Raw genomic sequence first — 12,115 nt, 5'->3', positions numbered from 1 at the left:
CCATGAGTCTGAATGTCTGCTAAGGTGTTTCACAAACACTTTGTCAAAAAGAAATTGCTGAGACATATCTATAGCTGTTTTAGAATTTTATTGAAAATAAGAATAAAAAGCAAAAGTTGATTGAAATGTATTTGATAGGATTTGGGTATTTTAAACCAACAGTATCTTTCTATTCTATAGCTTCACTGGAAATCACTGTCATCATTGGGTGTGTTAAAATTTAAAGTGTCTTTATCTTTGCTGTCTGTTAAAATATTTACTTAAGCACAAGGCATTTTGATACACACCTGTGAGTCCAGTAATTTGGGAGGCTGAGGTAGCAGCAATGAAGATTTGAGGCCAGCTTGGGCAAAGTTGTCCTCTCCATAAACTAACTAATGAATAAATGAATGAATGAATAAATAAATAAATAAATCTATTATTATTCTTTTATAAGTGCTTGAATTATCCTAAAAAGCATAAAAAAAGCATATTTGGAGAACACAGGAATTAGTCTTCTAATACTAATTCAATGGCAGAATCAACACAAGTGAAATGAGAAAACAATTCAAGAGAAAATATATTAAAGGCATGTTGTAGGGATTACGAAAACAATGAGCGAAAATAACAGGGCTAGAACCCGTAGAGAAGGGGTCCTTTGTGCAGTGAGGCTCAAGGAGGTTTGGAAAATGGGTAAAACATTAAAGGTTAAAAAGAAGCAAAAAAAAAAAAGTCCTCTTAGGAAGAAAACAAAAGGGTTTTTTTTAGATGGATTTCTGGGATTGAGCTTTCTCTCTGGCCTCCTAGGTTGCCATCTGCAAAACAAAAGCTAAGGATTTGCCCAAAATAAAGGACCCCAGATAACATCAATGGGTAGAGCTCTCATCTATTTAATCCATTGAAAAGATAAATTACCATGGGTACCGGGCCCTCCTATCTGCCAGATTCAGTCAACTGTGGCCAGAAAATATTTTTTGATTTTATCTTTTACTGACCACATAGATACTTTTCCCTGCGTCATTATTGTTTTCTAAATAATACGACTACCATTTAACTAATGATTTAAAGTATACTGTAGGACTCTAAAGGTCAGCTGCAAATGCATTTTAAGGAACTTGAGCATACACAAGTGTCCAGGAACCAATCTTCTACAGATTTCCAGTGTGTGGTGGAGATTCTATTGGATACACTTACTGTAGAAACATAAAAAACTCATGACTCTTGCCTGACAATCATTGAACACTACATTACAGAATGTCTTGCTTTTGTGTACAGAAACTTTGTGTTACTTTTGATATAGTGCTATTAATTACCTCATGATGTCTACCTAATTGATGCATACCACATTTTGCTTTTATCTTTATTTCTTTAAGTTTTAAAGTCTTTTTTAAAAACAGGGTCTCACTATGTAGCCCTGGTTGGCCTGGAACTCGCATAGATCCTCCTGCCTCTTCCTTCTGAATGCTGGGATTAAAGGCACACGCAACCATGTCTGGTATTGTTTTATTTTAAAAATTATTATTATTATTACATGGTTCGATGTGTCTAAGTTCTGCACTGTCTTGAGAAGCCAACTTGCATCAGAAGCATGAGAACTGCCTTCTCTTCATCAACCACCACTACGGCCACCAAATATAATTCATCCAAAATGTACTCAGGAGAGCTCCTGAGCATGCCAGTGCATGCATCCATGACTACCTGTGGAATTTTGCTGTGGGATGGTCTGTATGTCAACTGTGTTGCTGATTGGTCAATAAATAAAACACTGATTGGCCAGTGGCTAGGCAGGAAGTATAGGCGGGACAAGGAGGAGAAAAAACTGGAAAGTGGAAGGCTGAGTCAGAGAGACACTGCCAGCCGCCACGATGACAAACAGCATGTGAAGATGACGGTAAGCCACGAGCCATGTGGCAAGGTACAGACTTATAGAAATGGATTAATTTAAGCTATAAGAACAGTTAGCAAGAAGCCTGCCATGGCCATACAGTTTGTAACCAATATAAGTCTCTGTGTTTACTTGGTTGGGTCTGAGTGACTGTGGGCCAGATAGGAAAACTCCATCTACAAATGGTGCCCAACATGGGGCAAGAGTTTCCACCTAAAAACTGAGTAAAAAGATTTTAAAACGGAGCTAAAAACTGTTCCTAGTTGTCTCTTTCAAGTTAGCGGCAGCCTGCCGGTTTGAGCTACTGGCGGGTTCCTAGCGTGCGTACATGCTTGACCTACAGTATGGTGGGAATTCCCTTTTGGGGATTGCATATTAGATATCTTGCATATCAGATATTTACATTATGATTCATTAACAGTAGCAATGAAGTAATTTTATGGTTGGGGTCACTACAACATGAGGAACTGTATTTAGGGTCACAGCATTGGGAATGTTGAGAACCACTGCTTGAGGGTTTGATGAAAAAGATCCTAAAATAGATTGTGTTGGTTTCACAAGTTTATGAATTGACTAAAAATTATTGAGTTATACCATTAAAAAGTGAACTATATGGTGTAATAGTTAAATCTCAGTAAAGCTGTTATAAGAGAAAGAGTGGGGAGGAGGGAGAGAAAAAGGGAGACAGGGAGTGAAGGAGGGAGAGTAGAGCTTAGACAGAAGGAAAAACATAGTAATGAGGCTATGACATGATGGCAGAAAACAAGTAGTGGATCTTTAATTACAAGACATAAACTCGTAGTCATCAAAAGGGCCCTTGAAGCTAAGTAATTCATTTCTTGATCAGTGTGATCCCTTGTTTGGCAGTCATTGGAAAAAGGACAATGCAATTCAGTTTACGAAAAATGAGATTTAAGAGAAATATTACAAGATTATTTTAAATTAAACTGGAAGCAGAGTTCTGATAGCAAAAGATGACATGTTTTCCTTTGATATTTTTAGAACAGTTTGAATTACCAGATGACAACTAGTTCAAAGATTTAAATCACAGACCATTTTAAAATATAACTTGCAGTTATAAAGTTAATTGGATATTTGGTCTAAATACTGGTGAGGTTCTTTAGGAAATGTCATAGAAGGCTTACCTAAAAGAATTTTCGCTGGCACTAGGCAACATCTCTTGGTAGCACTGGCGTGTGTTTTTGTTCAGCTAGTGGACAAAGGCAAGGACGACAGGTGTAAAAATAAATCCTTTTTTGCAACTCAGAACCCACTGTTCAGCATGAGTTTTGATACATATAAGAAGGAACATGATACTTACACAAGAGGAAAGAAACATCTCTGGGTTAATTCAACCCCAGGAATGTACTGGCTGGGTTGTTTACCAATGTCATGGGATTACCTGGTATAAGGGTGCAAGTAGACAGGAAAGTTGTCTATCCGCCAGAGCACCCCCTTTACACACTGAACAGTGCTATGGCAAGATAACTCCCAGGTAGTGGACGAGATCTCATGTTTTTAACTAAACCTAGCAAAGTGCCACAAACATTTGTGTGCACACAGAAGAGTACAAATTTATGTGTGGGCATGCATCTGTGTGTGTAGGCCAGCTGTCATCCTCTGTGCCCTTGTCTACCCTTAGTTTTTTTTGAATTATGATCTCAGTGATACCTGAGGCTCTCCCATTAGACTAGACTGGATAGTCAAATAGTCCCAGGGTTCTACTTCTCTCTCTCTCTCTAGCACCAAGATTACACGTGGGTGCCACTAGGCTCAGTTTTTTAAAAATATATTTTTTTAATATTTTGAGATTATGCTATTGTGCTGACTAGTTTTATGTCAACATGACGCAAGCTAGAATCATAGCCTCAGTTGAGAAAATACCTCCAGAAGATTGGGCCGTAGAGAAGCCTGGAAGGTATTAATTATTGATTGATGTGAGACGTTCCAGCCAATTGTGGGTGGGGTCACCCCTGGGCTATTGGTCCTGGGTTCTATAAGAAAGCAGGCTGAGCAAGCCATAGGGAGCAAGCCAGTAAGCAGCTCCCCTCCATGGCCTCTGCATCAGCTCCTGCCTTTAGGTTCTTGCCCTGTTTGAGTTTCTGTCCTGACTTCCTTCAGTGATGAAACCACGCTTCCCCAACTTGCATATTGGCCATGGTTTTTCATCACAGCAATAGTAACTAAGACAAATTTTATAATATAATTTTATCCCTCAAACCTTTCCCATCTCTCCCCTCCCCTTGCTTTCTCTCTCTGAAATTCATGACCTCTTTTTCTTTAACTGTTGTTGTGTGCATGCCTGTGCATCCTATAGGGTTTCTTTGTTTGTTTTTGAGACAGGACTCATTATGTAGCCTGGCTGGCCTGGAGCTTGCGTTTTTGCACCAAGCTACCCTTGAACTCATAGACATCCTTCTGTCTCTATCTCTTGAGAGCTGGGATTAGAGTCATGTACCACCATGCTGTACATATATACCTAAACATATAAATACAATCTGCTCAGTTTGGATAATGTCACTTGTATGTATGTTTTTAGGGCTGACCATGTAGTATTAGATAACCCCTCTGGTGGTGGGTGGGGATAGTGGTGTTTAGGAAGTGGGGAAAAGGGGTAGGACACATAAGACATGAGAGCGGAAGCGAAGATGTGAGGTGTGGATGGTTAGGAATCTGAAATCAGGTCCTTATGCCTGCATGACAGACATATTACTGACTGAGCTATCTCCTACTGTCATATAAAATTAAAATTAAAAACTTGGGTTGGAGAGATGGTTTAGTTGTTTAGAGCATATCATTCATTGATCTTATAGAAGATGAGTTCAATTCTCAACACCCACATTGGGTGACCCACAATTGCCTGTAACTCCAACTCCAACTCCAAAGGATATGATGGCCTTTATAGGCAAGAGCACTCTTGGAGCACAGCCTGACACACATAATTAAAAATAATAATGTTAATTAAAAAATAAAAATTCAAACACATTATAGAATCCCTGAAAAAGTACATCATATGTGATAAGATCATGTTACTAAGAAATACTTTTAAGTCAGGAGTCAGCAATGTTTGTTTGAAAAGGACTGGAAATTTTTTGTGTGTCCCTGGATAATGGTGGTGATGGTGGTGGGGATTACCCCACGGCCTGGAGAATCCAAGTGTTCTACCCTTAAGTTACACCCCAGCCCATGCATACCAAGTATTCCTTGCATACAGGCCATATAATCTGTTTTAAGGACTCAAGTCTGTTGTTTAGTAACACAGAAGCAACCACACAAAGCAGGTAAGCAAGTGGGTGTGGTGGTACACCAGTCCAACTTAGTCTATAAGAATAGGCAGCAACAGATGAGGCCCTCAGGCTAGTGTTAGCCACGCTCATCTTCATCACTCTGCTTATTTCAGTATGGTCTTAGCATCCTGATGGAGTGCTGTTCATTTCTTGTTCTTTTCTTGATGCTGGACATGTAAACCAGGGCCATGCATACAATAGATAGGCCATCTATCACCAAATGATGTGTCCAGGTTAGAACTGTTTTTTTTCTAGTTCTTTTTGTTTGTTTATCTGTCGTGGTTTAGAGACAAGGTCTCCTTGTGTAGCTCAGGATTGCCTCTTGCTCACTATATAGCTCAGGCTCACCTGTATATTCAAGGACCCTCCTTTTTCAGCTTTCTAAGTATGGAGATTACAGCCACTGCTCCTGTGTTGTGGATGATTGATTGATAAATAAAACACTGATTGGCCAGTAGCCTGGGAAGTATAGGCGGGACAAAGAGAGAAGAGAGGTCTGGGAAGTGGAAGGCTGAGAGGAGGAGACACCAGCCTGCCATTCATGGAGCATCATGTAAAGGCAGCAGGTAAAGCCACGGAACATGTGGTGACATATAGATTAACAGAAATGGGCTGAGTTTAAGTGTAAGAGCTAAACAGTAAGTAGGCCTGAGCTAATGGCTGAGCAGTTTAATTAATGTGAACTTCTGAATGATTATTTTATAAGCAGTTGTGGGGTCCATGGGGCTGGGCAGGACTGGAGAAAACTCCAGTTACACTCCTGGATCCAGAATTGTGTGCTTTTAGATGTTCTTTTAAAATGAGTATACAAAGTATTAGGTTTCATTATGGCATTTTGAAACAAAATTCCACCCTACATAATCTCCCCCATTCCCTTTACTCCCCTTGTATTATCCCCACACCCTCTCTGCTTTCTTGTTTTATGTGCTCTGTTCCTCTTCTCCTCTTCCTAAATACCTCTTTCCACCCTATGGTCTCCTTTCTAGCTTCATAGCATATACTCACATTGGTAACCATTTATACAAGTCTACTCATTAATAGGTATCATCTGCATATGAAATAAAATGTAACTTTTGTCTTTCAGAGTCTAGATCACTCCACTTAATATTTTTCAGATTCATCTATTTTCTTGACATTTTCCTAATTTTGTTTTTCACTTCAACTGAGTAAATTAGTAGTCTTAAGGGGTATTCTTCTGAGAATTGTATCATGATATGAATTAGATTAAAATATGAATTGGTGCCTGGTGTGGACGCTCATGCCTCTACTCTCAGCACTGAATGGTCTGAGACAGGAAGCTTACCGTGACTGAGGCTAGCTTTAGCTACATAATTCCAGGCTAGCTTGGGCTACAGAACCCGACCTTATCTCAAACAAATAAAGAACAACAAAGCCTGGCATGGTAGAAACAACTGCAATCTCAGAACTCAGGAGGTGAATAGAGGAGTATTAAGGGTTGAAAGCCACCCTTGCTTACATACAGAGTTTTTGGCCAGCCTGGACTACATGAGACTCTGTTTCAATAAAGCAAACTTTAATTAGTTAATCAAATAGAAACAAGCATCCCTGCTTTATTATTTAGAATCTTCAATACCAAACAGACAGATAGCTATCTGCTTTTTTTTTTCCTTTTCACTTTTAAAATGTCAATGTAATCACACTGGTAGAATCGTAACTGTTATTACTACTCATTATTAGCATGTGTGTGTATGACAGGCTCCTTCTAGAATTTTATAAACATTACCATGTTTAATGGTAGCCATTCTTCCACTACTAGAAGCGCTAATCACATTTTCAGGTGAGAAACATAAGGTTTACAGAAACTTCTGTCAGGTGTGGTGGTGCATACCTGTAATTCCACCATTTGAGAGGCTGAGGCAGGATGATCATGAATCCCAGGCCGGCTTTGGCTATATGGTAAGTCTGCCTGAAAGTGCAATAATAGGGCTTGTGATGTAGTTCATTAGGGTGGGTACTTGCCTAGCATGTACAATGAAACCCTAGTTTTGATCACCGTCACTGCATAATGTGGACACAGTAGCACACAGCTCTAATCCAAGTACTCAGAACACGGAGGCAGGAGGTTCAGAAGTTCAGTGTCATCCTTGGCCACAAAAAATTTCTAAGGCTCAGTGGTTACAGATGTTTGTCACTTAGCTTGACTAGCAGAGTTGGATCCTAGAAACCCACACAGTGGAAGAGAACTGAGTTCCATAGGTGTCCTCTATAAACCTGTGACATATACATATATGTACACACAATAAGTAAATGTAATTATAACAATAACAACAATAATAATGGAAAGTCTGAGGCCAGCCTGGTCTACATGAGAGCTTATCTCAAAACCAAATAGAGAGGCCTGTGAGATAGTTCAGTGACTTTAAGGCACATGCCACCAAGCTTGATGACATGAGTTCAGTCCCTGGAACTCAAAGGACAGAGAAAAAGAACAGACTCCTTTGACTTGTAGATGCACGCTGCAGCATGTATGCACCCTGCTCCACAAGCACTTCTAGTCCACAAAAAAAGCACTACTTTAAATAAAGCCAAATTGTAACACGACTTATGACTTCACCTTTCTTCTCAGATCCCTATCAGGTCCGAATGTCAGTAACTGCCCCCTCTTCCATTTAATACTGAAAGCTAATCACTAAGGGGGTTGGTATTAAAAAGTGGGGCATTTGGGAAGTTAAAAATAAATAATAAATCTAAAATTTATTTACAAAATTAGTAAGAGGAAGTAGACAACCAAAAACCACACCAAAATCTCTGGAGGCAGAGCTAGGAGGGTAAAACAAGTAGTAAGTTCCAGGTCAGCTTGGTTTTGCATAAGGAGATCCTGTCTCAAAATATCAAGTCAAAACAACAAAGTAAAATGAACTAGCAGACTAAGTAACTTTTGCCTCAGATCAGTTTAGCTAGTGAAACAAACCTGTGGTGTGTAGAAGGAATGATTCTGTCCCATGTCTGACTGTATAGGCCATAATTGCAGCCAGGGGATCTTATAGGAAGTGTTGCTAGATTTTAGTCCTATGAAATAAAGCATAAATAAGAACACTACTAATGCCTTTACCTTTCTTCTGATTTCTGTGGAAAATTAGCTGGCTCATAGGCAGTAGCTTTCTTAGCTAAGCATATTTATTTCATGCTCTGATCTGAATGTTAGTAACTTTTCCACCTTCCAGTCAAGTTGTGAAAGTTAATCAGAAAGATGTGGTTGAAAGGATGGAGCCCTCATGAATGGAATTAGTGCCCTTATAAAGGAGGCCCCAGGCAGCTGTTTTTTCTCAGCCATGTGAGGACACTCGATGGCATCATCTATAATGCCGAGTCTTCACATGACCTACAGTCTGTGTTCTGGAGTTTAATCTTTCTTAGATGTCCTGCTCTCTAGAATTGTGACCTGTGAATTTCTATTGTTTAGAAATAATAAGTATTAATCAAAGACAGTGGTCCTCAATCTTCCTAATGTTTCAACACTTTAATACAGTTCCTCATATTGTGGTGAACCCCCACCATAAAATTTTCATTGATAATTCATAATTGTATTTTTCTACTGTTATGAATGATATGTAAATATCTGATTTGCAGGATATCTGATATGTGACTCCCCAAAGGGGTCATGACCCACAGGTTGAGAACCACTGAACTAAGCTGATTTATTAGAGCAACACAATGAGGTTGAGACACTACATTTATAGCTAGGCTGCTGTTAGCTGTGTATAATAGCATGTGCTTACTTTGACATCATTTCACCCACTGTATTTCATTTCACCAAATGAAACTCTTAGTTTTCAGCAATTAAAAACAATTACTAATTAGGAAACTAGAATTAGATTCTTCCTGCTCAGGAATACTAATATTGCTGCTTCTGTACTATTACAGTGAAGCATGACAGTGCATATCTGTAATCCTAGAACTTGGGAGCTGAGGCAGGAGCATCACTGGGAGTTTAAAGTCAACTAAGGCTACAAAGTGAGACTCTGTTCGAAACAACAATCACCACCACAAAAAGTAGAAGAGTGAAGAGTTTTAACTTTCAGGTTTTAGTCTATAGAATATTAAAAAATGTAATTTCAATGAAAGGTTTTTGTCCTTCTTTTGTTTGATACAAATATAAACTATCAGACAGAATAGAGACAGGCACAATTTACTAAAATTTCCAGAGAATACAATGTTACAGTCCAATTTTCTCTGCCTGATGAACTCTACATTACAGATGAGATCAATCATTACAAAGAGGTTGTTTTAAGCACATTAAATACATTCACGAACCAATGTCTATAAGCAAAATGCTTGAAACTGACATTTCCTTTTATTTATTTAGTACAGAGTCTCTTTCAACATCAAATTCAGTTGCTAAAGGAAACAATATTGTTTCAGTGAAAGAACCATTATGGACCATCTCCTTCAGGATAGAGTAGTAAAACGAAGGGCTATAGACATCCAGTGTCTTCCCTTCTTATGAAGCCTGTTTGTAAAGTTACTTTAAGTAATGCTATTTTACTGCCTGGTGGTGGCATATGCCTGTAGTCTCAGTACTGAGAGGAGAGACAAAGGCCTTGTGATTAAGTCAAGGCCTCCTAGATCCTGTCTCATTGTCTGTCCTCCTAAAATGTGGTATACTGGAACATTATAAATTCCTTTCCATACACTGGAATTTTGAGAATGGCCATGTAAATATGCTGGATAGTTATATATCCCTATGACACCGTCATAGTTCATGCCTTAGAGAAGGATGGAATGAGAGGTTCAGCACCCAAAGTTGTCTTCTGACCTCTACAAGAGTGCCAGTTCATGCATACTCTGACACACAAATATGTACACACATAAATAAGTAAATATCCAATTAAGATGAGAGAGAGGCAGAGACTCTCAGATCAACCAACAAACAGGGAAAAGGAAAGTGGCTGAGCTTCAAACAGGTGGGACAACGGAGGAAATCGTTCCCAGAAGAACATGTAGTCAATACTTTACGAAACATAGGACTGGGAGAAAATCTTTGCCAGTTACATGTTAAATAGACAACTATGCAGAATAGACAGATAGTTAAAAAGCAAAGACGGGACTAGAGAGATGGCTCATCAGTTCAGAGTACTTGCTGCTCTTCCAGAGAATCCGAGTTTGGATGCCAGTACTTTTTAGCAGGTAACTCACAATCATTTGTAACTTCAGATCCAAGGGTCTGAGGCATTTCCTTCCAGGGCCCCTGCATTCATGCGCATGTCCTCACTGTAGACACACATAGCCACATGTAATTAAAAATCATAAAATTCGATCTTAAGAAATCTCAAAGAATCAATAAAATAAACTGTAGACAAATTTCTAAATGGTCTTATTAAATAAAAAACATGGAGCCTAATATAGGGATGAAAGCCTTAGATCAGGGAAATAGGGAAAGCCACCAGCCAACCTTACCTCACCAACTCTTCAGCTTCCAAATGCGAGTTACTTCCCTTCTACCCATGCACATATGCCTTGCTGTTCTGCTATCTGATTTGCTCTCTCCATTCAACTGCATCACTTCCTCTTCCTACACAGATCTGTCACTTCCTGTCTGTCTGTATAGACTTCTAGACCTCCATGGTTAACTAGTTTTCGAATTTAAGGTGTGTGCCACTACACCTGGCTCTGTTTCCAGTGTGGCCTTGAACACACAGAGATCCTGCCTGCCAAGTAATAGGATTAAAGGCATGTACTAACTTTGCATGACTTCTGTGTTGTGGCTTTTTCCTCTGATCTCCAGGCAAGCTTTATTTATTAAAGCAGAAATAAAATATCACCACATTTCAACACAAATAAAATATCACCACAATAAACGACCCAATTAAAAAATAGGCTATGGATGTTACCAGAATTCTTTTTTTCTTGGCAACAGGGTTTCTCGGTGTAACCTTAGCTGTCCTGGAACTCACTCTGGAGACCAGGCTGTTCTAGAACTCACAGAGATCCACCTGCCTCTCTCTCCCAAGTGGTAGGATTACAGAGTTCTTAAAAGAAGACATAAAAATCACTAAGAAATATCTTGAAAAACATTCAATATACTTTGTAATCAGGGAAATGCAAATTAAAAGTACTTTGAGATTTCATCTTAACTCCAATTAGAGTGGCCAAGGTCAATAAAACAACCCACAACAAATGCTGGAAGAGGTGTGGGAAAAGGGAATCCTCATTGACTGTTGGTAGGATTACAAACTGCTCCAGGCACTCTGGAAATGAGCGTGTAGAATTCTCAAAAATCTGAAACTAAAATCTGTCATATGACTCAGCTATATCATTCCTCAGCATGTGTTCAAAAGTGCTGATATCTTTCGACAGAGACACCTGCTCAGCCATGTTCATTGCTGCTCTAGTCACAACCCAATTGTCCTTCAACTGATAAAAATGTGGTACATACACTACAGAGTTCTATTCAGCTATATAGAAAAAATGAAATTTGCAGTTAAAGGATGAAACTGAAAAATATTGTGCTGAGCAGGGTAACACTTGGTAACCCAGATCCAGAGATACAGATGCTGCATGTTCTCTCTCATCTGTAGATCCTAGCTCTGAAGGACTCACATAAACTAGGAAAGCAAAAAGAGAGCGTGGGGTGAGGGGAGAAAGGAGCTCCAGATGGGGGTTGGGTGGGCAGTAGGACACTGATGCTGTGAAGGACAAAAGAGAAAAACTTGGAGGGAGGACATTAGAGAGGAGAGTAAGAGAGTAACACCGGGAGGGAGAGACTGAAGAATGGGATTTCTTAAAGAAGGCACTAAGGAGGGTTGTAAAGGACATAGGGAAATATATTATTTTATAAGATCACAAAAATACATATATACCATGTATTTACTCCAGACTACTGAGGAATTATATATATATATATATATAATTATACACACACACACACACACACACACACACACACACACACACACACACACATAACTATGAAGTAAATTGAATGTAATTAAGCCACAAGAGA

General features: G+C 39.1%; 1 non-coding gene across 1 annotated transcript; it reads left to right on the top strand.

Moving 5' to 3' along the window:
- The first annotated feature begins 3,049 nt into the window (after positions 1-3,049).
- Positions 3,050-3,177, top strand: LOC128118219 (small nucleolar RNA SNORA40). The gene has a single exon (XR_008221051.1). It is a non-coding gene; the product is annotated as a small nucleolar RNA SNORA40 (small nucleolar RNA).
- The last annotated feature ends 8,938 nt before the right edge of the window (positions 3,178-12,115 follow it).

Source organism: Peromyscus californicus, unplaced genomic scaffold (genome assembly GCF_007827085.1).
Source record: "Peromyscus californicus insignis strain IS unplaced genomic scaffold, ASM782708v3 Scaffold_10__1_contigs__length_136768540, whole genome shotgun sequence".
NCBI classification, from domain to species: domain Eukaryota; kingdom Metazoa; phylum Chordata; class Mammalia; order Rodentia; family Cricetidae; genus Peromyscus; species Peromyscus californicus.
Note: the sequence above shows the minus strand (reverse complement) of the source record. Positions and strands in the feature narration are given on the sequence as shown.